Here is a 26,344-nt window from a genome sequence, read left to right as displayed (position 1 = left end):
CCTGGTCAGACCACACCTGGAATACTGTGTACAGTTCTGGGCGCCTCAATTCAAGAAAGACATCGATATATTGGAGCAAGTCCAGAGAAGAGCAACCAAAATGGTGGAAGGTCTGCAAACCATGTCCTATGAGGAGCGGCTAAAAGAACTGGGATTGTTTAGTTTGCAGAAGAGAAGGCTGAGGGGAGATTTAATAGCAGTCTACAAATATCTGAAAGGTAGTCACAGTGCAGAGGGATCTCCCCTATTCTCATTAGCACAAGGAAGTACAAGAAGCAATGGGATGAAACGAAAGGGAAAGAGATACAGATTAGACATTAGGAAAAACTTTCTGACAGTGAGGGGAGTGAGAGAGTGGAATAGGCTGCCACGGGAGGTGGTGGGCGCTCCATCAATGGAAATCTTCAAGCGGAATCTGGAGAAACATATAGCTGGGATGATTTAGGAAAACCTGCACTCGCAGGGGGTTGGACCTGATGGCCCTTGAGGTCCCTTCCAACTCTACCAAAAAAAGAAAAAAAAAAAGAAATTATCAATAAATGAGAAAATAAAGGGGGGCACTCACCACTTCAATGAATTTTTTCTTAAAAAAATCTTTCTTTATTGCGACATTTTCATAAAAACATTCTTCAGGAAGGGAGAATATGCATAAACAGGCGTATAGAGGCAACAGCCGTTTCGCGCTAAACAAAAGCGCTTTCTCAAGCTTTGAATGGAACATCAAATAGTGTCAAACTCCAAGTTTAAATAGCCTTAAACACAATTAATCAAAATTAACATATGGTGTGTCTCACCAATCACATTTCGTCCCTCCCACCTTCCAAGACGGGAGCGGACCTGAACGAGAACTGAATAGACATACGTCACTCTCGCTACTTGTATCTCTTTGCCGAGTATAGGTATTCCTTGGCGCATGCACACTCTTTCTATCAAGGGTGACCAATCGCAACACGAGCTACGCATACCATTGAAAAACATTGCCCTCTATTTTATTCTGGCGCATGTGCATTTATTAGAAACAGACCGACCAATCACGGACAGAGCTCTGTCCTGAAGTCAAGAGTGCCGCCTATTTTTCTCTTACAGCGAGGAGTGGACCTGAACGAGAACTGAATTGACATACATCACTTATACCCTCTTAGCTATTCGCTGAATGAAGGTACTCTTTTAGCGCATGCGTATTTACACAGCTATAAGCGACCAATCGTAGCATAAGCTACTTCAACTATTGCAGACCATTATCTTACGCTACAGCAAACACATTTGTTTTAAAGTATGTGTATTTTGCATTCAAGGCTTGAGAAAGCGCTTTTGTTTAGCGCGAAACGGCTGTTGCCTCTATACGCCTGTTTATGCATATTCTTCCTTCCTGAAGAATGTTTTTATAAAAATGTTGCAATAAAGAAAGATTTTTTAAGAAAAAATTCATCGAAGTGGTGAGTGCCCCACCTTTATTATCTCATTTATTGAAGATTTTCCTACGATAAATGCAAAACATCCATAGTGATTCATGTATTATCTACTGTTCAATGAGTGTTGTGTTACTTTAAAAAGGAACAGCAGTGCCATCTTTCATCTTTATACTTCGATTTAATCATTCAATGAATTACACTCCCAAGTCACGTGATTCACGTCATTCAATGGACTATTTCGCTTTATCTGAACCTAGAGCCGGGCATTAATATATATAGTTAAGATCCTGCCTGACATTTAGACCATGTGGTGTTCGAGTGTCAAGTTTCCAAATCCAGTAAGCCTCGCGTTTGAGGAGCAAAGATCTCCGATCTCCGCGTACTGGATTCGGAACAGAATCAATGACATAAAATCGGAAGGATGAAGTATCACCTCCATGTTCAATAGAAAAATGCCTCGAAACATTTGACATATTTTCAACTTGTTTTTTTGCTACAATCCACCAGATGTTCTGCAATGCGAGCCTTCACCTGTCTAATGGTACAGCCCACATACATAAGGGAGCAAGTCAAGCATTCAATCACATATACAGCAAACACACTGTTGCAATTGTAATAATTTCCAATTTTGAAATTAGATGTCCCATTATATGTGTAAGGAAAATGTTTGTTCTCGTACCGTGTTAGCCGGTGGGTAGGAAATATAACAAAAACAAAAAACTTGAGAGTCTTCAGTAGTTGATAACTTTGTAATGGCTAACTAATAATGATGACAGATTACAACGTTTCGGATCTCTCGGCTCTGTTCTCAAGTAAATTTAAAAACCCTTTCTGAAGGAGCAGATTTATATACAAAAGGACACATAGGAATAGAATTTCAGGAGGAATGGGGGGGGGTAGAGGATTATTAGTAATTGGTAGAAACAATGTAAGAACAATGTAAACAATTCTAGGTTCTTATCAGTTCTCAGGTCAGTGATTTCTGTAAGATGCCATAAAACCATGTGACAGATTTAGCCCCCTCTCCAGTGTTTGAAGCAGGGTCATAAGTTTACACTCATAAATCCGTCGCTCTTTCTTTGATTTAAAATACCCTCTTAAAACCAAAATTTTCATGTGTTTCACGAGTTTTAGGCAACCCATGGAAGATGAGAACAATTGGGGATTTGTTTACCACTTCAGTACCGGGCCAATTTGTGGTCCAGGACCAGACACATTTTAGGTTTATTTTGTATGTGCGGTTTTGAGGTCTGTAACATTTTTCCGGTATGTCTCAGTCAACTAATTTTTGCGTCTTTTTTCGGGGACACATAGGGCTTTATTTTTATGTTATTTTTATTTTCAAATGTGTTTAAAAAATTTTTATATCCAGGAAAATATAAACAAAATAGGAGGGAAATTGTGTCTGGTTTTCAATTTATAATTTTTTTTTTTATTTAATAACACAAAGTGTCACTGAAAAACTTTATAGTATAGTTTTTCCTCTCCGTTACGGTAATTTTTATTTTGTATGGTGTCGTCGGGGGTGGGGCTATAACCTTTAATAACGGCGTTTTATTAGCGTATTATTTTTTTTATCATTATTATTTTATTTACATTTTTTTAAAACTTTTTTATTATATATTTTTTTTTTTTTCTTCCAGATTGTGTCCCCATAAGGTGATAAGAGACCTTTGGGGACATCTGATCACTTTTTTTTTGTACTTGAGGCTGATTTCTCCTATAACTGGGGCTGGTACATTTAACTTCAGTTACAGGAGAAATACAGACTCCTGCACGCTGTATACACAGCTTACTGAGCTGATCTGGGGTCCTGTAGGTCCCAGCAGCTCTGGCAGGACACTGCTCCCAGAGGGCAGCTGATTTATGGCAGTGTCCACAGCCGTTTATACAGCGCTCATTGAGCTCTGTATACACAGCGATCAAGATAGCAGAGGAGGTAATAAATCTGCCCTGTCTTCTCTCTGGGAGCTCTGGCTGAAGTTACAGCCGGCTCCTAGTGAAAGCAGCTACACGATCTCCGTGCAGCTGCTGTGTTCTGACTGGATGTACAGGTACGTCCTGTCAGAACTAGGCAACCACTTCCCGGACGTATATAGTCTATGGGCGGTCCGGAAGTGGTTAATTAAATTCTGCTGTTTTGATTCTGGTATAACACCCAAATTCACACCCTCCATGACCAAATCCTCCAAACTTTTGGCAAAATCATTTGTTGGATCCTGGTTTAACTCCCTATAAATTTTTTGATCGTATGAAATGGAAATGCAGGCATCCCTAGAATCCTTTACATTCATCACAACTATTCCCCCCCCCTTGTCTGACATTTTTAGAACAATGTCCCTGTCATGGGATGTTTAGAGTCTATACTATAGGCAATGTGTAATATACTGTATATTACATGTGGAATGTATTCTCTAACCTGTTATATACATCAATGTGTAGTTGGCTGATTCGGGTCTAGTGTGTTAGCACATTGTATGCAAATCCCTCTAACTAGCGAGGACCAGTGAGGACAATGGGTGGAGATAATCTGATTGGTGTCTCCAAGAAGATGTTGGACGGTGCATTGTCCAAAGTAGACAGGGAGTCTGCTATCCTTGGTATAGGTGAGGGGGGAAGGATCTGTGACTCAGCCCTTCCCACCCACAGATATAGGATGTAACAGTGTTAGTATATAGGATGTAGCTAGCAGTTAGTATGGGTTAGCCGGCCTGTGCACAGCTCTGTAGAGAGCCAGGATTTAGTTACAGGACCAAGGAACCAAAGCTATCATTGGATTGTGACTTCTGTGGACTTATTGTTATTACGGTTGATGTGACCGCCGCCGGCTACTAACTTTGTGGAATACAATAAATTGCTGCTGTCTCCCGTCCTCTTATGTCCCTGTTGATTCATGATATCCTCCGGAGGAAGGACGTATACCTTTGCTCCGTGACAGTCCCTATTCTCTTTTAGTTCCCGCACAGCCAGTTGCTCCGTTCCAGTTAAATTGCGATGTCATTTTTGTTTAATAACCGACTCCTTTAAGATGTTTAAATCTCTATCAACATTATGTTGAAAGAGATTGTAAGCCTGTGTACGTAAATGGATAGAACGCAGGCTTGCTCGTCCTGACCTCTGTGGTGTGTGGATCTTTCAACGGTCCAGAGTCTCACTTCTAAGCTAAACCCAATAGTTGCAAAGTTGCAACCTGCTCACAGAATCGCAATCCTGCAAATTCATTAGAAAAAATATCCTGATTAGCAACCTGTTGCTCGTCATCTACTGCACCAGTTCTACCTGGATCAAGATCACCTTCTTTGTAGAAATGGTTTTTATCTTAAGTAAACGCATAAAATATATATTACAGTAAAAATATATTACAGTAAAACAATATCAATGAGGGGAAAAAGTTAGTTACCTGCTAAATCCTTTCATCTAAAGTCACTAAATCAGACATCACACGTAAGACCTTGGCCAATCTCACCATCCACACTTAGATTAGTTGCCAAATAGGCAGCTCCTGCAATACAAGGTTGTGCCCTGATCTAATGCTAATAAAGAAGTGGATTTCAGTGCAGGATTTCACAGAAAGGAGCAAAATTCCATTAATAAAGTAAATTTCAAAATTTATTAATGGTAGAAAAACAAAACAAGTTTAAAAATTAGGTACATCAAGTAACATTAGCTGCAGCAGACTGTGTGTGTCTCCATGCTTCTCGCATCTGCCCATTTCCTTACCAAGGAAGTCAGAAGAAGGAAAAAAAAGTCAATTTAAAAAACTCCCTCAGAGAGGATAATACAGCTTCTCCCCTGTGAGACTTCTCTGGTGTCCTGTAAGATTAAGAACATCCAAATGTCATCTTCTGTAACAGTGTTCAGTGTTTCATAGGATTTCATTTACAAAATCCACTTTGTACATTCCGAACATTAAGATGGCTTCTCCCCTGTGTGAGTTCTTACATGGTCAACAAGTTGTGATTTCTGGGCAAAACATTTCCCACAGTCAGTACATGAATATGGATTCTCCCCTGTGTGAGTTCTCTGATGTATTCCAAGACCTGATTTGTTGGCAAAAGCTTTTCCACATTCATGACATGAAAACGGCTTCTCCCCTGTGTGAGTTCTTACATGGTCAACAAGGTGTGATTTCCGGGCAAAACATTTTCCACATTCAATACATGAAAATGGCTTCTCTCCTGTGTGAGTTCTTACATGGTCAACAAGTTGTGATTTCTGGGTAAAACATTTCCCACATTCAGTACATGAAAATGGCTTCTCTCCTGTGTGAACTCTTATATGTTGCATAAGATTTGTCTTTATGGCGAAGCATTTTTCACATTCATGACATGTAAATGGCTTCTCTCCTGTGTGAGTTCTTACATGGTCAACAAGTTGTGATTTCTTGGCAAAACATTTCCCACAGTCAGTACATGAATATGGCTTCTCTCCTGTGTGAACTCTTATATGTTGCATAAGATTTGTCTTTATGGCGAAGCATTTTTCACATTCATGACATGTAAATGGCTTCTCTCCTGTGTGAGTTCTTACATGGTTAACAAGATGTGATTTCTTGGTAAAACATTTTCCACATTCAGTACATGAATATGGCTTCTCCCCTGTGTGAGCTCTTATATGTTGCACAAGATTTGTTTTCTTGGTAAACCATTTTCCACATTCATGACATGAACATGGCTTCTCCCCTGTGTGAGTTCTCTGATGCTTAAGAAGAAGAAATTTTTGACTAAAAGATTGCCCACATTGTAAACACGTGTATGGTCCTTCATCTCTGTGAATCTTCATGTGGTTGCAAAGATCAGATTTCTTTTTAAAATGTCTCCAACATTCAGAACGTATATACATTTCTCCCGGTCTATGTCCAGTTGTTTTTTGGCCAGTTAGTGGTTGACCATCTTCTCTTTCATGGTGGGGAAATAACATGGGGTGTCCATGGCAGTCACTAATCTTAGCTTCACCTGCAAAAAGTTCAAGACAAAATAATTGATATTCATACATTGAGAAAAATGTGTGACAATACAGTCACAGACTTTTGGATATAGATAAACTATACTAAGGATAAGTCATCAATTTTATATCAGTCGGGATTGGACACCTGAAACAATAGAACGGAACAGGAAGCAGACAGCACCGTTCTGTATGTAGTGGCCAGACAAGGTTACTGCAGGTCAGCTCTCATAGACTAGAAAAGGATCTAAGCTGCAGTAACCTGATGAATCTCAGAGTCTTTTATAAACCTGAACGGCCGCCATCCCCTAACCCGTCTGCACCTTATATTTCCAAAAGGTGGAATTTTTTAGATGGATATCCTATGAATATAAAAAATATACAGTGCCACTTGATGTAGTTTGTGAAGGTTCAAAGTTTTCGGTATTTCTCCATAAATTTGACCTAAAACCATTTCAGAAGTCCTAAAATTAGATACAGAGACTCAAATGAGTCAAAAATATTAGACGACCATTTAATTAAGAAAATGATCCAAGATAGTTGCATCTGTCAGTGGTGATAAATTAGTGCAGTTCACTAGTGGCTCCTTAGACATCGCTGGGTGTTTGGGGACACTGTGGAGGTCATGTGGGGGGACTGTCAGACAGGGGTGCTTAGGACCCGCCTGTAAAATAATTTCTAAGGACCTGCTGTACAACAAATGTAAATGCAAATATTACTAGATACCTATTCAAAATTCCAAAAACTGCGTGAACACTGATTTTATTGCCCTAGTCCTTACGCCATATTGTTTCTGTCCGGTGAGCTCTGGCAGTGGCGTGTTGACTGGACCTTGCCATGAAGTAGGATCCTCTTAGTTCTCTAAAACAGGACAATCTGCTTATGCAGCAGCAAGTCTCAGGGAGCAGCAACACAATTGTCAACGTTGCTGCAAGGGCCCCAAAAGCCATGGTGGGATCGGGGAGGGAGAAGCTACTGGTCTGCCGACCCCTGTGCGTAGATATTAATTCGATTGGGAATTTGCTCAATAATCTACTCAGTTCTATGGACGCATAGGCTGATGGGCAGTCTGTATGTTACCCATCTGTATGTGAGGATACAACGAGCCATGAACCACTTGTGCATCTGAGGGGAGTGGGGGCCAACTGGGGAATTCACATGTTCCTATATGGGCCACTCTCCGCCTGTTAAGGGCATCATTATACTGCATGGGGGGCTCTTAAGAGACCAGCACATAACTGTCAAAGGCTCCAAACAAAGTCTTATATGATAAATATTTATAAGACATTCCCATTTTGGGGTGCTCTGTTGGGACTTTTTCTATCTAGGGGGCTCTGGCGTCACCTGACAGACACATGTGATGATGGTCTAGAATTTCCTCCAATTGTACACAATCTGCCTGACTGTGGATCGGTGGAGTCCAGACTCTCTCCAGAATGTTTTGTAACCTTTTCCAGCCTGATGAGCCCCAATAACTCTTCTTCTCTGGTCCTCGGAAATCTCCTTAGTTCATACCATGATACATGTCCACAAACGTGTCGCAAAGATCAGACTTTGATAGATCCCTGTTCTTTAAATAAAACAGGCCGTCCACTCGTGTCTCATCGTCATTGCATTGATTGAAGACTAGTCCTAAAGGTTCACATACTTTGGCCTCTAAGAGATGCCATATTGGATGGTTATCGACTGATCCGACTGACTGGAGGAGGAAACCAGAGAAAGCTCAGCAGGTATCTGTGCCGTATACATCTCCTCCATTGGAAAGTAGAGAGACGGATTTATGGAAACTCAGTCTGTAATGTATAAGGGAAGAAGGAAACACAAGACGGATGAAAGGCTCTTACCAGTCTCTGACACTGATATGGGGATCTCCAGGCCGCTCGTCGCTCTACTGTCATCACTGTCCTGGAAAGATAGAAAGAGGAGAAGGAGTTAAAAAAAAAAAAAAACAACCCTTTAAGTGCCATGAATAAAAATTGCTCTGAAAGACGAAGAATTAATATTGGCCGGTGACTGGCCCCCACAGCAAACCTTTCACTGGTGCCCCCGAGACCCTATATATAGTGCTCCCTTTACTGGCCCCCACAGAGTATTACAATCCGTTTACTGATCCCCACATGGTATTATGCCTCATTTACTGACCCTCCTCCCAATTGACTATCCTCTTGCTTATGTTGTAGGGTCTAGTAAATTGGGTGTTATACCATATGGGGTGACCAGTTTATTGTATCAAGTGCCCCCTTTATTGACTTCAGGCTGCTATCTGTTGGGTTACTCCAGAAGGTTTACGACTGCAATTTACTTACTGATCCCCACTCCTGCCCATGGCCACCTCCTCTTCCCCTTCAGCCTCCAGGAGGTCCCGGGCACTGTAATGTGCAACACACGAGGCCTCCTGGAGGGCTGAAGGGGGCCGTGAGAAAAAGCAGAGATCAGTATGTAAGTAGTGGTGGTAACCTGCTGGAGAAATCCAGCAAATCACGACCTGAGGTCAATATGGGGCACTTACTGCATAGGGGCCAATAAAAGGGCCCCCCACATGGTATAGCAACCAATTTACTGGACCCCACAACATAACCAGGTGGATAGTACAGGGAGCGCTATACCATATTGTGCATTTACTGTCCCCATAGGTTTACATTTGGTTTTTAGTTACTTATTTTTGAGATGTAGGGAAAGAGGGTAATTGGAACTTTTAGGTGTTGTACTGTATTATTAGTCCTCCTAGGGGTCTTGAATCTGCAACCATTAGATCGCTTGGCCCATAGACTGCAATACAACAGTGTAGGTGGAAATCACCACGTCTCTATTTAGGCCTGGCACAGCCTTGTAAAAGCTCCCGACTGTCAAGACCTATGACCTATCCTCCATATGACTACAGGAGGGATGGACGGGGTTCTGGGGAGAGGGAGACAATTACACCCTCTAATGGCAAGACCCAAAGTCTAATCAGACCAGACCTGTAATCATTTACATATCTACCCGACAGAACTGCAGGACGAGGTTTACATCAGACCGATATTTCCATCTGGGCGCGGTATTATTTATCAATGAGCGTAATAACGTAAATGTATATAAAATAACATAAGGACTCTCTACTACCTACATATCATGGAGATACTAATACCAAAGGATTCAAGGATATAGAGAAATCTCAGCTTCATCTACCTGAGGATCCAGTGGGACATTCAGCTCTGGATCCTCTGGACAATCCTGGGAATATGGAGGACTGGGACATCTCTCTGGTGGATTTCTCGGACTGGATCCATCTATAGGAAATATACACAGTGACTGAATACATTGTCTATATGTGATGAGCAGATGATGGGGAGTCTAGGTGACCCTCATACCTGGTCTCCTCTATCAGGAAGGTCTCCTCTTACCTGCTGATGTGAGGGGTTGCTGATCCTCCATCATCACCTCCTTGTACAGATCCTTGTGTCCTTCTAAATACTCCCACTCCTCCATGGAGAAATAGACAGTGACATCCTGACACCTTATAGGAACCTGACAACACAATGACACCGTCATCCCCAGAGCCCTCCCTTGGTGTTCTTGTATAATGTCCCAGCATTCCCAGCAGCGCTCACCTCTCCGCTCAGCAGCTCAGTGATCCTGCTGGTAAGTTCTAGGATCTTCTGCTCATGTCTCAGTGAATGAGGTGGAGGCTCGGTGATGGGGCTCGGGGTCCTGCTCCATCCTCCTGACACACGGGGTGTCACACACTCACCAGATGACTTCTTCACTACTGTGTAATCCTGTGTATGGTGAGAAACTACAGGTCACTACAGAGAGTCTACGAATCCTTCACCTGTCCAGTCATTGCCCTGGTTTATTCCTAGAGATAAGAGTGATGTCATGTGAGACTCTCACCTCTCCAGTGATCAAGGAGATGATCTCCAGAGCCAGCTCTAATATCCTGGTAGACATGTGGTTTCTGGCCTCGGCCATCCCTGGTGGGTCACTGATGGAGAGGACCATCGTCCTGTACCTGAGGAACCTGAGGGAGAACAAGGAGGATGAGGGTAAGGTCCCATCTGGGAATGATAAATGTCTACTCCGAGTATACAATGTGGGGGTCTTACAGGATATATACTGCAGTATACTATGAACACCGGTCGGTTCTAAATTTCCAGATGATATCACCATACAGAGATGGTATCACATCATACCAGGTCTGACATTTTCTCATTTGGTCTTCTATTACAGGATCGATTACTCAGACGTGTCAGCCCATAAATATGTATAGAGTCTATACTATAGACGGACATCTGCTGCACACGCTGTATAATACTTCTGTATAGGAGCGTATAATAGCAGACCAAAAAGTGGACAGATGCCATACAAAAATCCAATTGGTACCATAAGAAACCCAAAAATAAAAATATATCACCTTTTGTGGCAATGCATTAAAAAAAAAACAAAAAAACTTTTGACCAAAATGGGATTTTACTTTTTTTTTTTTTTTTTTTTTTTTAGCTTTTATTCTGAAAACTTAGTTAAACAAAAATAAAACACCATAACAGAGGACGTCGTCATCGTACTGACCCATAGACCAACAAGAACGTGTCAGGGCTCGTTCACATCTGCACCCTGGACTCCGTTCTGCAGGTTTCCGTTTCCCGCACGAAATTGGGCAGGAGAGGAAACCTGCCGGCGTCTTTCAAACCCCATTCATCCTGCAAAGAATAAGCCCTGCTATGGTGACAGCACCAGGAAAAAACTTATAGTTTGTACAAAAACAAAACAAAAAAGTCATATCTGTGGGGAAAACTGGCTGCAGGAAGGGAATGGGGTCACTCCCTGGGAGGCTCCACTTTATTGGCACCTCAGGAGCGCTGAAAATGTTACATCCAAATACCAAACCTCTAGACCTCTCCCTTCTGCTCAACACACTCCTGACATGGGCTCAAAAAGAACCGCAGCAAATTCTTAAGTGAGCAAATTATTCCTCAGAAGCACCTGATGCTCCTTCACTTCGGAGCCTTGTCGTATTTCTAAGCAATCAGGGTCATACATAGGGGGGCTTCCGATATCAGGAAACAGCAGAATAACTGGAGCACAGCGCCCCCCCTGCTCAGCAGGACATATCAGGCACCAGCACAGGGACTACTACTACACCCAGCAGCTGACAATTTAGGATTAGAAATATCACTACAACTTTGTATTCTCTGCCAGGTCTCCCCCATATTGTGTCGGGGCTCCCGGTCACCTCCTCTCCTCACTTACCCCCTCACTCTTCAGGGCAGGACACTCTCTACCTCACACACGTCCTCCTCATCACTAGTCATGTGACGTTCGGGATGTGATAAGAAATGGTGTAAGAAGTGGATACGGAAGAGGCTCATGAGTCACATAGGCCCATTGTGGATGGAGACACCGGCGGTGTGGAAAAGTCATGTTTCACATGGAGCACCACAGGACAGAGGGGAAAACTAGGACTGTCACACTGGATTCGGGATAGGTGTCCTATGTACATGGGACTGTATAATAATTCCATGGTGTTGTAAATTAATAAATTATTTAAATACTAATGTTGTACAGAGCACCATCTAATAATATACAGAGCACCATTAAATTAATACAATAATGTACAGCACCATGATTAATTTCATGCAGAAGTGCTTATGGCTGTCCTCCACGGAGTAGTTTTAGCTTTTTACTAAGTGTATCATGTAAGGCAGTTTGGAGCCTCTTACCAATCCCCCCTACCTTTGTAAATTATTATTAATTCCATAGTGTTTTACATTATTATATTAATCCCATGGTGCTCTATACATTATTATATTAATCCCATGGTGCTCTGTACATTATTATATTAATCCCATGGTGCTCTGTACGTTATTATATTAATCCCATGGTGCTGTACATTATTATATTAATCCCATGGTGCTCTGTACATTATTATATTAATCCCATGGTGCTGTACATTATTATATTAATCCCATGGTGCTCTGTAAGTTATTATATTAATCCCATGGTGCTCTGTACATTATTATATTAATCCCATGGTGCTCTGTACATTATTATATTAATCCCATGGTGCTCTGTACATTATTATATTAATCCCATGGTGCACTGTACATTATTATATTAATCCCATGGTGCTGTACATTATTATATTAATCCGATGGTGCTCTGTACATTATTATATTAATCCGATGGTGCTCTGTACATTATTATATTAATCCGATGGTGCTCTGTACATTATTATATTAATCCCATGGTGCTGTACATTATTATATTAATCCCATGGTGCTCTGTACATTATTATATTAATCCACTGGTGCTGTACATTATTATATTAATCCCATGGTGCTCTGTACGTTATTATATTAATCCCATGGTGCTCTGTACATTATTATATTAATCCCATGGTGCTGTACATTATTATATTAATCCCATGGTGCTGTACATTATTATATTAATCCCATGGTGCTCTGTACATTATTATATTAATCCCATGGTGCTGTACATTATTATATTAATCCCATGGTGCTGTACATTATTATATTAATCCCATGGTGCTCTGTACATTATTATATTAATCCCATGGTGCTGTACATTATTATATTAATCCCATGGTGCTCTGTACGTTATTATATTAATCCCATGGTGCTCTGTACTTTATTATATTAATCCCATGGTGCTCTGTACATTATTATATTAATCCCATGGTGCTGTACATTATTATATTAATCCGATGGTGCTCTGTACATTATTATATTAATCCGATGGTGCTCTGTACATTATTATATTAATCCCATGGTGCTGTACATTATTATATTAATCCCATGGTGCTCTGTACATTATTATATTAATCCCATGGTGCTCTGTACATTATTATATTAATCCCATGGTGCTCTGTACATTATTATATTAATCCCATGGTGCTGTACATTATTATATTAATCCCATGGTGCTGTACATTATTATATTAATCCCATGGTGCTCTGTACATTATTATATTAATCCCATGGTGCTGTACATTATTATATTAATCCCATGGTGCTCTGTACATTATTATATTAATCCCATGGTGCTCTGTACATTATTATATTAATCCCATGGTACTGTACATTATTATATTAATCCCATGGTGCTCTGTACATTATTATATTAATCCCATGGTGCTCTGTACATTATTATATTAATCCCATGGTGCTGTACATTATTATATTAATCCCATGGTGCTCTGTACATTATTATATTAATCCCATGGTGCTGTACATTATTATATTAATCCCATGGTGCTGTACATTATTATATTAATCCCATGGTGCTCTGTACATTATTATATTAATCCCATGGTGCTCTTTACATTATTATATTAATCCCATGGTGCTCTGTACATTATTATATTAATCCCATGGTGCTCTGTACATTATTATATTAATCCCATGGTGCTGTACATTATTATATTAATCCCATGGTGCTGTACATTATTATATTAATCCCATGGTGCTCTGTACATTATTATATTAATCCCATGGTGCTCTTTACATTATTATATTAATCCCATGGTGCTCTTTACATTATTATATTAATCCCATGGTGTCTGTACATTATTATATTAATCCCATGATGCTCTGTACATTATTATATTAATCCCATGGTGCTGTACATTATTATATTAATCCCATGGTGCTGTACATTATTATATTAATCCCATGGTGCTCTGTACATTATTATATTAATCCCATGGTGCTCTTTACATTATTATATTAATCCCATGGTGCTCTTTACATTATTATATTAATCCCATGGTGCTGTACATTATTATATTAATCCCATGGTGCTCTGTACATTATTATATTAATCCCATGGTGCTCTGTACATTATTATATGAATCCCATGGTGCTGTACATTATTATATTAATCCCATGGTGCTCTGTACATTATTATATTAATCCCATGGTGCTGTACATTATTATATTAATCCCATGGTGCTGTACATTATTATATTAATCCCATGGTGCTCTGTACATTATTATATTAATCCCATGGTGCTGTACATTATTATATTAATCCCATGGTGCTCTGTACATTATTATATTAATCCCATGGTGCTCTGTACATTATTATATTAATCCCATGGTACTGTACATTATTATATTAATCCCATGGTGCTCTGTACATTATTATATTAATCCCATGGTGCTCTGTACATTATTATATTAATCCCATGGTGCTGTACATTATTATATTAATCCCATGGTGCTCTGTACATTATTATATTAATCCCATGGTGCTGTACATTATTATATTAATCCCATGGTGCTGTACATTATTATATTAATCCCATGGTGCTCTGTACATTATTATATTAATCCCATGGTGCTCTTTACATTATTATATTAATCCCATGGTGCTCTGTACATTATTATATTAATCCCATGGTGCTCTGTACATTATTATATTAATCCCATGGTGCTGTACATTATTATATTAATCCCATGGTGCTGTACATTATTATATTAATCCCATGGTGCTCTGTACATTATTATATTAATCCCATGGTGCTCTTTACATTATTATATTAATCCCATGGTGCTCTTTACATTATTATATTAATCCCATGGTGTCTGTACATTATTATATTAATCCCATGATGCTCTGTACATTATTATATTAATCCCATGGTGCTGTACATTATTATATTAATCCCATGGTGCTGTACATTATTATATTAATCCCATGGTGCTCTGTACATTATTATATTAATCCCATGGTGCTCTTTACATTATTATATTAATCCCATGGTGCTCTTTACATTATTATATTAATCCCATGGTGCTGTACATTATTATATTAATCCCATGGTGCTCTGTACATTATTATATTAATCCCATGGTGCTCTGTACATTATTATATGAATCCCATGGTGCTGTACATTATTATATTAATCCCATGGTGCTCTGTACATTATTATGTTAATCCGATGGTGCTCTGTACATTATTATATTAATCCCATGGTGCTGTACATTATTATATTAATCCCATGGTGCTCTGTACATTATTATATTAATCCCATGGTGCTGTACATTATTATATTAATCCCATGGTGCTGTACATTATTATATTAATCCCATGGTGCTCTGTACATTATTATATTAATCCCATGGTGCTGTACATTATTATATTAATCCCATGGTGCTCTGTACATTATTATATTAATCCCATGGTGCTCTGTACATTATTATATTAATCCCATGGTGCTCTGTACATTATTATATTAATCCCATGGTGCTCTGTACATTATTATATTAATCCCATGGTGCTCTGTACATTATTATATTAATCCCATGGTGCTGTACATTATTATATTAATCCCATGGTGCTGTACATTATTATATTAATCCCATGGTGCTCTGTACATTATTATATTAATCCCATGGTGCTCTGTACATTATTATATTAATCCCATGGTGCTCTACATTATTATATTAATCCCATGGTGCTCTGTACATTATTATATTAATCCCTTGGTGCTCTGTACATTATTATATTAATCCCATGGTGCTCTGTACATTATTATATTAATCCCATGGTGCTGTACATTATTATATTAATCCCATGGTGCTGTACATTATTATATTAATCCCATGGTGCTCTGTACATTATTATATTAATCCCATGGTGCTGTACATTATTATATTAATCCCATGGTGCTGTACATTATTATATTAATCCCATGGTGCTCTGTACATTATTATATTAATCCCATGGTGCTCTTTACATTATTATATTAATCCCATGGTGCTCTGTACATTATTATATTAATCCCATGGTGCTCTGTACATTATTATATTAATCCCATGGTGCTGTACATTATTATATTAATCCCATGGTGCTGTACATTATTATATTAATCCCATGGTGCTCTGTACATTATTATATTAATCCCATGGTGCTCTTTACATTATTATATTAATCCCATGGTGTCTGTACATTATTATATTAATCCCATGGTGCTCTGTACATTATTATATTAATCCCATGGTGCTGTACATTATTATATTAATCCCATGGTGCTGTACATTATTATATTAATCCCATGGTGCTCTGTACATTATTATATTAATCCCATGGTGCTCTTTACATTATTATATTAATCCCATGGTGCTCTTTACATTATTATATTAATCCCATGGTGCTGTACATTATTATATTAATCCCATGGTGCTCTGTACATTATTATATTAATCCCATGGTGCTCTGTACATTATTATATGAATCCCATGGTGCTGTACATTATTATATTAATCCCATGGTGCTCTGTACATTATTATATTAATCCCATGGTGCTCTGTACATTATTATATTAATCCCATGGTGCTGTACATTATTACATTAATCAGATGGTGCTCTGTACATTATTATATTAATCCCATGGTGCTCTGTACATTATTATATTAATCCCATGGTGCTCTGAACATTATTATATTAATCCCATGGTGCTCTGTACATTATTATATTAATCCCATGGTGCTCTGTACATTATTATATTAATCCGATGGTGCTCTGTACATTATTATATTAATCTCATGGTGTCTGTACATTATTATATTAATCCTAAAGTGCTGTATATTATTATATTAATCCCATGGTGCTCTGTACATTATTATATTAATCCCATGGTGCTCTGAACATTATTATATTAATCGCATGGAGCTCTGTACATTATTATATTAATCCCATGGTGCTCTGTACATTATTATATTAATCCCATGGTGCTCTGTACATTATTATATTAATCCCATGGTGCTGTACATTATTATATTAATCCCATGGTGCTCTGTACATTATTATATTAAGCCCATGGTGCTCTGTACATTATTATATTAATCCCATGGTGCTGTACATTATTATATTAATCCCATGGTGCTCTGTACATTATTATATTAATCCCATGGTGCTCTGTACATTATTATATTAATCCCATGGTGCTGTACATTATTATATTAATCCCATGGTGCTCTGTACATTATTATATTAATCCCATGGTGCTCTGTACATTATTATATTAATCCCATGGTGCTCTGTACATTATTATATTAATCCCATGGTGCTGTACATTATTATATTAATCCCATGGTGCTGTACATTATTATATTAATCCCTTGGTGCTCTGTACATTATTATATTAATCCCATGGTGCTGTACATTATTATATTAATCCCATGGTGCTCTGTACATTATTATATTAATCCCATGGTGCTCTGTACATTATTATATTAATCCCATGGTGCTCTGTACATTATTATATTAATCCCATGGTGCTCTTTACATTATTATATTAATCCCATGGTGCTGTACATTATTATATTAATCCCATGGTGCTCTGTACATTATTATATTTATCCCATGGTGCTCTGTACATTATTATATTAATCCCATGGTGTCTGTACATTATTATATTAATCCCATGGTGCTGTATATTATTATATCAATCCCATAGTGCTCTGTACATTATTATATCAATCCCATGGTGCTCTGTACATTATTATATTAATCCCATGGTGCTCTGTACATTATTATATTAATCCCATGGTGCTCTGTACATTATTATATTAATCTCATGGTGTCAGTACATTATTATATTAATCCCATGGTGCTGTATATTATTATATCATTCCCGTAGTGCTCTGTACATTATTATATCAATCCCATGGTGCTCTGTACATTATTATATTAATCCTATGGTGCTCTTTACATTATTATATTAATCCCATGGTGCTCTTTACATTATTATATTAATCCCATGGTGCTGTACATTATTATATTAATCCCATGGTGCTCTGTACATTATTATATTAATCCCATGGTGCTCTGTACATTATTATATGAATCCCATGGTGCTGTACATTATTATATTAATCCCATGGTGCTCTGTACATTATTATATTAATCCCATGGTGCTCTGTACATTATTATATTAATCCCATGGTGCTGTACATTATTACATTAATCCCATGGTGCTCTGTACATTATTATATTAATCCCATGGTGCTCTGTACATTATTATATTAATCCCATGGTGCTCTGAACATTATTATATTAATCCCATGGTGCTCTGTACATTATTATATTAATCCCATGGTGCTCTGTACATTATTATATTAATCTCATGGTGTCTGTACATTATTATATTAATCCTATGGTGCTGTATATTATTATATTAATCCCATGGTGCTCTGTACATTATTATATTAATCCCATGGTGCTCTGAACATTATTATATTAATCCAATGGTGCTCTGTACATTATTATATTAATCCCATGGTGCTCTGTACATTATTATATTAATCCCATGGTGCTCTGTACATTATTATATTAATCCCATGTTGCTCTGTACATTATTATATTAATCCCATGGTGCTCTGTACATTATTATATTAATCCCATGGTGCTCTGTACATTATTATATTAATCCCATGGTGCTGTACATTATTATATTAATCCCATGGTGCTCTGTACATTATTATATTAATCCCATGGTGCTCTGTACATTATTATATTAATCCCATGGTGCTGTACATTATTATATTAATCCCATGGTGCTCTGTACATTATTATATTAATCCCATGGTGCTCTGTACATTATTATATTAATCCCATGGTGCTCTGTACATTATTATATTAATCCCATGGTGTTTGTACATTATTATATTAATCCCATGGTGCTGTATATTATTATATCAATCCCATAGTGCTCTGTACATTATTATATCAATCCCATGGTGCTCTGTACATTATTATATTAATCCCATGGTGCTCTGTACATTATTATATTAATCCCATGGTGCTCTGTACATTATTATATTAATCTCATGGTGTCTGTACATTATTATATTAATCCCATGGTGCTGTATATTATTATATCAATCCCATAGTGCTCTTTACATTATTATATCAATCCCATGGTGCTCTGTACATTATTATATTAATCCCATGGTGCTCTGTACATTATTATATTAATCCCATGGTGCTCTGTACATTATTATATTAATCCCATGGTGCTCTGTACATTATTATATTAATCCGATGGTGCTGTACATTATTACATTAATCCGATGGTGCTCTGTACATTATTATATTAATCCCATGGTGCTCTGTACATTATTATATTAATCCCATGGTGCTCTAAACATTATTATATTAATCCCATGGTGCTCTGTACATTATTATATTAATCCCATGGTGCTCTGTACATTATTATATTAATCCCATGGTGCTCTGTACAATATTATATTAATCTCATGGTGTCTGTACATTATTATATTAATCCTATGGTGCTGTATATTATTATATTAATCCCATGGTGCTCTGTACATTATTATATTAATCCCATGGTGCTCTGTACATTATTATATTAATCCCATGGTGCTCTGTACATTATTATATTAATCCTATGGTGCTGTATATTATTATATGAATCCCATGGTGCTCTGTACATTATAATATTAATCCCATGGTGCTCTGTACATTATTATATTAATCCCATGGTGCTCTGAACATTATTATATTAATCCCATGGTGCTCTGTACATTATTATATTAATCCCATGGTGCTCTGTACATTATTATATTAATCCCATGGTGCTCTGTACATTATTATATTAATCCCATGGTGCTCTGTACATTATTATATTAATCCCATGGTGCTCTGTACATTATTATATTAATCCCATGGTGCTCTGTACATTATTATATTAATCCCATGGTGCTCTGTACATTATTATATGAATATCATGGTGCTGTACATTATTATATTAATCCCATGGTGCTCTGTACATTATTATATTAATCCCATGGTGCTGTACATTATTATATTAATCCCATGGTGCTCTGTACATTATTATATTAATCCCATGGTGCTCTGTACATTATTATATTAATCCCATGTTGCTCTGTACATTATTATATTAATCCCATGGTGCTCTGTACATTATTATATTAATCCCATGGTGCTCTGTACATTATTATATTAATCCCATGGTGCTGTACATTATTATATTAATCCCATGGTGCTCTGTACATTATTATATTAATCCCATGGTGCTCTGTACATTATTATATTAATCCCATGGTGCTCTGTACATTATTATATTAATCCCATGGTGCTGTACATTATTATATTAATCCCATGGTGCTCTGTACATTATTATATTAATCCCATGGTGCTCTGTACATTATTATATTAATCCCATGGTGCTCTGTACATTATTATATTAATCCCATGGTGCTCTGTACATTATTATATTAATCCCATTGTGCTGTATATTATTATATCAATCCCATAGTGCTCTGTACATTATTATATCAATCCCATGGTGCTCTGTACATTATTATATTAATCCCATGGTGCTCTGTACATTATTATATTAATCCCATGGTGTCTGTACATTATTATATTAATCCCATGGTGCTGTATATTATTATATCAATCCCATAGTGCTCTGTACATTATTATATCAATCCCATGGTGCTCTGTACATTATTATATTAATCCCATGGTGCTCTGTACATTATTATATTAATCTCAAGGTGTCTGTACATTATTATATTAATCCCATGGTGCTGTATATTATTATATCAATCCCATAGTGCTCTGTACATTATTATATCAATCCCATGGTGCTCTGTACATTATTATATTAATCCCATGGTGCTCTGTACATTATTATATTAATCCCATGGTGCTCTGTACATTATTATATTAATCCCATGGTGCTCTGTACATTATTATATTAATCCGATGGTGCTGTACATTATTACATTAATCCGATGGTGCTCTGTACATTATTATATTAATCCCATGGTGCTCTGTACATTATTATATTAATCCGATGGTGCTCTAAACATTATTATATTAATCCCATGGTGCTCTGTACATTATTATATTAATCCCATGGTGCTCTGTACATTATTATATTAATCCCATGGTGCTCTGTACATTATTATATTAATCTCATGGTGTCTGTACATTATTATATTAATCCTATGGTGCTGTATATTATTATATTAATCCCATGGTGCTCTGTACATTATTATATTAATCCCATGGTGCTCTGTACATTATTATATTAATCCCATGGTGCTCTGTACATTATTATATTAATCCTATGGTGCTGTATATTATTATATGAATCCCATGGTGCTGTACATTATTATATTAATTCCATGGTGCTCTGTACATTATTATATTAATCCCATGGTGCTCTGAACATTATTATATTAATCCCATGGTGCTCTGTACATTATTATATTAATCCTATGGTGCTGTATATTATTATATGAATCCCATGGTGCTCTGTACATTATAATATTAATCCCATGGTGCTCTGTACATTATTATATTAATCCCATGGTGCTGTACATTATTATATTAATCCCATGGTGCTGTACATTATCATATTAATTCCATGGTGCTCTGTACATTATTATATTAATCCCATGGTGCTCTGAACATTATTATATTAATCCCATGGTGCTCTGTACATTATTATATTAATCCCATGGTGCTCTGTACATTATTATATTAATCCCATGGTGCTCTGTACATTATTATATTAATCCCATGGTGCTGTACATTATTATATTAATCCCATGGTGCTCTGTACATTATTATATTAATCCCATGGTGCTCTGTACATTATTATATTAATCCCATGGTGCTGTACATTATTATATTAATCCCATGGTGCTCTTTACATTATTATATTAATCCCATGGTGCTCTGTACATTATTATATTAATCCCATGGTGCTGTACATTATTATATTAATCCCATGGTGCTCTGTACATTATTATATTAATCCCATGGTGCTCTGTACATTATTATATTAATCCCATGGTGCTCTGTACATTATTATATTAATCTCATGGAATTCTGATTATATTTAGACAAGCAGTTTTCCAATAACAATCCATCAGTATCAGTCGCCTTAGGGAGCCTTCACACAGAGTTACAGTGCGCTCATTCTGATCGTAAAAACACTTTTGGAATGAGCACGTAAAAAGCAGCTCCCACTGACTTGAATGGTAGCCAGTATACGCGCGTAATACATTGAAAGCAATAGGGGAAAAAGACTCCCATTGATTCTAATGGGGAGCGCACGTATGCCGACTTCCATTCAAGTCAGTGGGAGCTACATTTTACGCGCTCATTCTGAACATGTTTTTTCAATGAGAATGAGTGCACTGTAACTCTGTGTGAAGGCTTCCTAATAGTGCTGACATACGCTGCTCCTGGACGCATTTACCACTAATTGGGGGCTGCACATGGACTTTCATAGCTTGTAATGGGAATCTGCAGCTGCGTCCCAGGAAATAGCAGTAACCACATGTGTCCAGAAGCATCTGGTGGCAGCACTTCTGTGTTATGGTTTGTGGTACATGGCTGTAGTATAGGGGTCATGGCCTTACAATTATCGCCCGGCCCTCCAAGGTTCCTCATCTTTTCACTTTCTTTATGAATCTTTTCTTGGCCGGTTTGTGGTGGATCCTCTTCTCCTTCATGACGAGGAGATAACATGGGATGTCCATGGCGGTCACTTATCTAACGCTCACCTAGAGTAAAGCCTGTCGGACTCCAGTCAGCCGGTCAGAGCTTTATTTCCGGAGGATTTTAGTCAGAACTAAAAACTGACAGGAACCTCTTACTCCAAAAATGAACCCAGAAGGGGACAATAAATATATTTATACAGCACGTTACAAATCAGAGGACACGTGAACAGACAATAGAAGACTTTACAATGTGACAAAGAAAGAAACAGATCAAACAGTAGGAGCGAGGGCCCTGCTCACAAGAGCTTACAGTCTATGAGGAGGTAGGAGGACACAAGAGGTCAGAGGGCTTGTTTGCTACAATGGTCCGGCCATCTAGTAATACGTAAGGTCATATAAGTGGAGCGGTCTGAGCCGTCACCAGCCGGGACCTGGGAATAAACAGATACTAAGTGCAAGGAGTGCAGAGAAACTTCTAGATGGAGAGGACAGGGCCTGAGGAACAGAGAAGGAAGGATACAAAGAGTTATTATTCTCCACCTCTGCACACTACATGGTGATCAGGTCATGTGACCAAGCCTGACCAAACAGAGGGGATTTTAGGGCGGTTGAGGCTGCTGTAGTTTGGGAATAATCAGATTGTCTTGGATAAAATGTTTTAGAGCATCAGTGCAGCTCGAGAAAAGTCTTGGAGACGAGAGCAGGAGGTTTGGATAAGAGGAGACAAGTCTAAGGTAACTGGCAGAATGGAGAGGACGATTAGGGCGGTAGATCGTGACAAAAGAGGAGATATAGGGGGGCACAGCACTATGGGGTGATATATGGGGAGTGTGATCATTTTATATTGTATTCTGTGATGGAGGGACAACCAATACATCGACTGACACAATGTAGATGCGTCTGTGTACAGGTGTGAGTCTGGAGGCCGCATCCAGGACAGATTGTAGAGGAGAGATTAGTAAGAGGAATAGTGAAGATGAGAGAGAATCAGAGACAATGATGGGTCACAGCAACAATGAGGGGTCAGAGCGACAATGAGGGGTCAGAGAGACAATGAGGGGTCAGAGGGACAATGAGGGGTCAGAGGGACAATGAGGGGTCAGAGGGACAATGAGGGGTCAGAGGGACAATGAGGGGTCAGAGCGACAATGAGGGGTCAGAGCGACAATGAGGGGTCAGAGCGACAATGAGGGGTCAGAGCGACAATGAGGGGTCACAGCGACAATGAGGGGTCAGAGCGACAATGAGGGGTCAGAGCGACAATGAGGGGTCAGAGAGACAATGAGGGGTCAGAGGGACAATGAGGGGTCAGAGCGACAATGAGGGGTCAGAGCGACAATGAGGGGTCAGAGGGACAATGAGGGGTCAGAGCGACAATGAGGGGTCAGAGCGACAATGAGGGGTCAGAGGTACAATGAGGGGTCAGAGGGACAATGAGGGGTCAGAGCGACAATGAGGGGTCAGAGCGACAATGAGGGGTCAGAGCGACAATGAGGGGTCAGAGGGACAATGAGGGGTCAGAGGGACAATGAGGGGTCAGAGGGACAATGAGGGGTCAGAGCGACAATGAGGGGTCAGAGCGACAATGAGGGGTCAGAGGGACAATGAGGGGTCAGAGGGACAATGAGGGGTCAGAGGGACAATGAGGGGTCAGAGCGACAATGAGGGGTCAGAGAGACAATGAGGGGTCAGAGGGACAATGAGGGGTCAGAGAGACAATGAGGGGTCAGAGCGACAATGAGGGGTCAGAGGTACAATGAGGGGTCAGAGGGACAATGAGGGGTCAGAGCGACAATGAGGGGTCAGAGGGACAATGAGGGGTCAGAGGGACAATGAGGGGTCAGAGCGACAATGAGGGGTCAGAGGTACAATGAGGGGTCAGAGGGACAATGAGGGGTCAGAGCGACAATGAGGGGTCAGAGCGACAATGAGGGGTCAGAGCGACAATGAGGGGTCAGAGCGACAATGAGGGGTCAGAGCGACAATGAGGGGTCAGAGCGACAATGAGGGGTCAGAGGGACAATGAGGGGTCAGAGGGACAATGAGGGGTCAGAGGGACAATGAGGGGTCAGAGGGACAATGAGGGGTCAGAGGGACAATGAGGGGTCAGAGAGACAATGAGGGGTCAGAGGGACAATGAGGGGTCAGAGGGACAATGAGGGGTCAGAGCGACAATGAGGGGTCAGAGAGACAATGAGGGGTCAGAGGGACAATGAGGGGTCAGAGAGACAATGAGGGGTCAGAGCGACAATGAGGGATCAGAGGGACAATGAGGGGTCAGAGGGACAATGAGGGGTCAGAGAGACAATGAGGGGTCAGAGCGACAATGAGGGATCAGAGGGACAATGAGAGGTCAGAGGGACAATGAGGGGTCAGAGAGACAATGAGGGGTCAGAGCGACAATGAGGGGTCAGAGCGACAATGAGGGGTCAGAGCGACAATGAGGGGTCAGAGCGACAATGAGGGGTCAGAGCGACAATGAGGGGTCAGAGAGACAATGAGGGGTCAGAGGGACAATGAGGGGTCAGAGAGACAATGAGGGGTCAGAGCGACAATGAGGGGTCAGAGGGACAATGAGGGGTCAGAGGGACAATGAGGGGTCAGAGAGACAATGAGGGGTCAGAGCGACAATGAGGGGTCAGAGCGACAATGAGGGGTCAGAGGGACAATGAGGGGTCAGAGCGACAATGAGGGGTCAGAGCGACAATGAGGGGTCAGAGCGACAATGAGGGGTCAGAGCGACAATGAGGGGTCAGAGCGACAATGAGGGGTCAGAGGGACAATGAGGGGTCAGAGAGACAATGAGGGGTCAGAGCGACAATGAGGGATCAGAGGGACAATGAGGGGTCAGAGGGACAATGAGGGGTCAGAGAGACAATGAGGGGTCAGAGCGACAATGAGGGATCAGAGGGACAATGAGAGGTCAGAGGGACAATGAGGGGTCAGAGAGACAATGAGGGGTCAGAGCGACAATGAGGGGTCAGAGAGACAATGAGGGGTCAGAGAGACAATGAGGGGTCAGAACGACAATAAGGGGTCAGAGAGACAATGAGAGGTTGTTGATGTTTCCACAGTGATGTTTTTGAGGTGCAGGTGACATGAGAGTACAAGAGTCTGAATATGTGGGGTAAAGGACAGAGCTGAATCAAATACAACCCCCAGACAGCGGGCATACTGCCTCAGTGTAATCATAAGGCCACAGACAGAAATGGAGATATCAGGGTTAGGTCGGTTAGTAGATGAAGGGAACACAAGAAAGTCAGAGAGTCAATTTGTGAAAGATTCGGTGTTAGATAAAGAGAAGACGTGATGTTAGAGACAGCACAGAGACAGTCACTGGTGTTCTGTATGAGTGCAGGGGTGATATCACAGGATGAGGTTTATAGTTGGGTGTTATCTGCATAAAGATGATAATGAAAGCCAAATTTGCGAATGGTTTGTCCTAGTGGGGCTGTGTAAAGGAGGAGGGAAAGATTC

General features: G+C 39.3%; 1 pseudogene; it reads right to left on the bottom strand.

Moving 5' to 3' along the window:
* LOC142194230 (uncharacterized) overlaps positions 1-26,344 on the bottom strand; it is a 65,396-nt pseudogene that overhangs the window by 34,188 nt on the left and 4,864 nt on the right.

Source organism: Leptodactylus fuscus, chromosome 2 (assembly GCF_031893055.1).
Source record: "Leptodactylus fuscus isolate aLepFus1 chromosome 2, aLepFus1.hap2, whole genome shotgun sequence".
Taxonomy (NCBI): Eukaryota; Metazoa; Chordata; class Amphibia; order Anura; family Leptodactylidae; genus Leptodactylus; species Leptodactylus fuscus.
The sequence above is the reverse complement of the archived record's forward strand: the minus strand, read 5'-3'. Positions and strand labels throughout refer to the sequence as shown.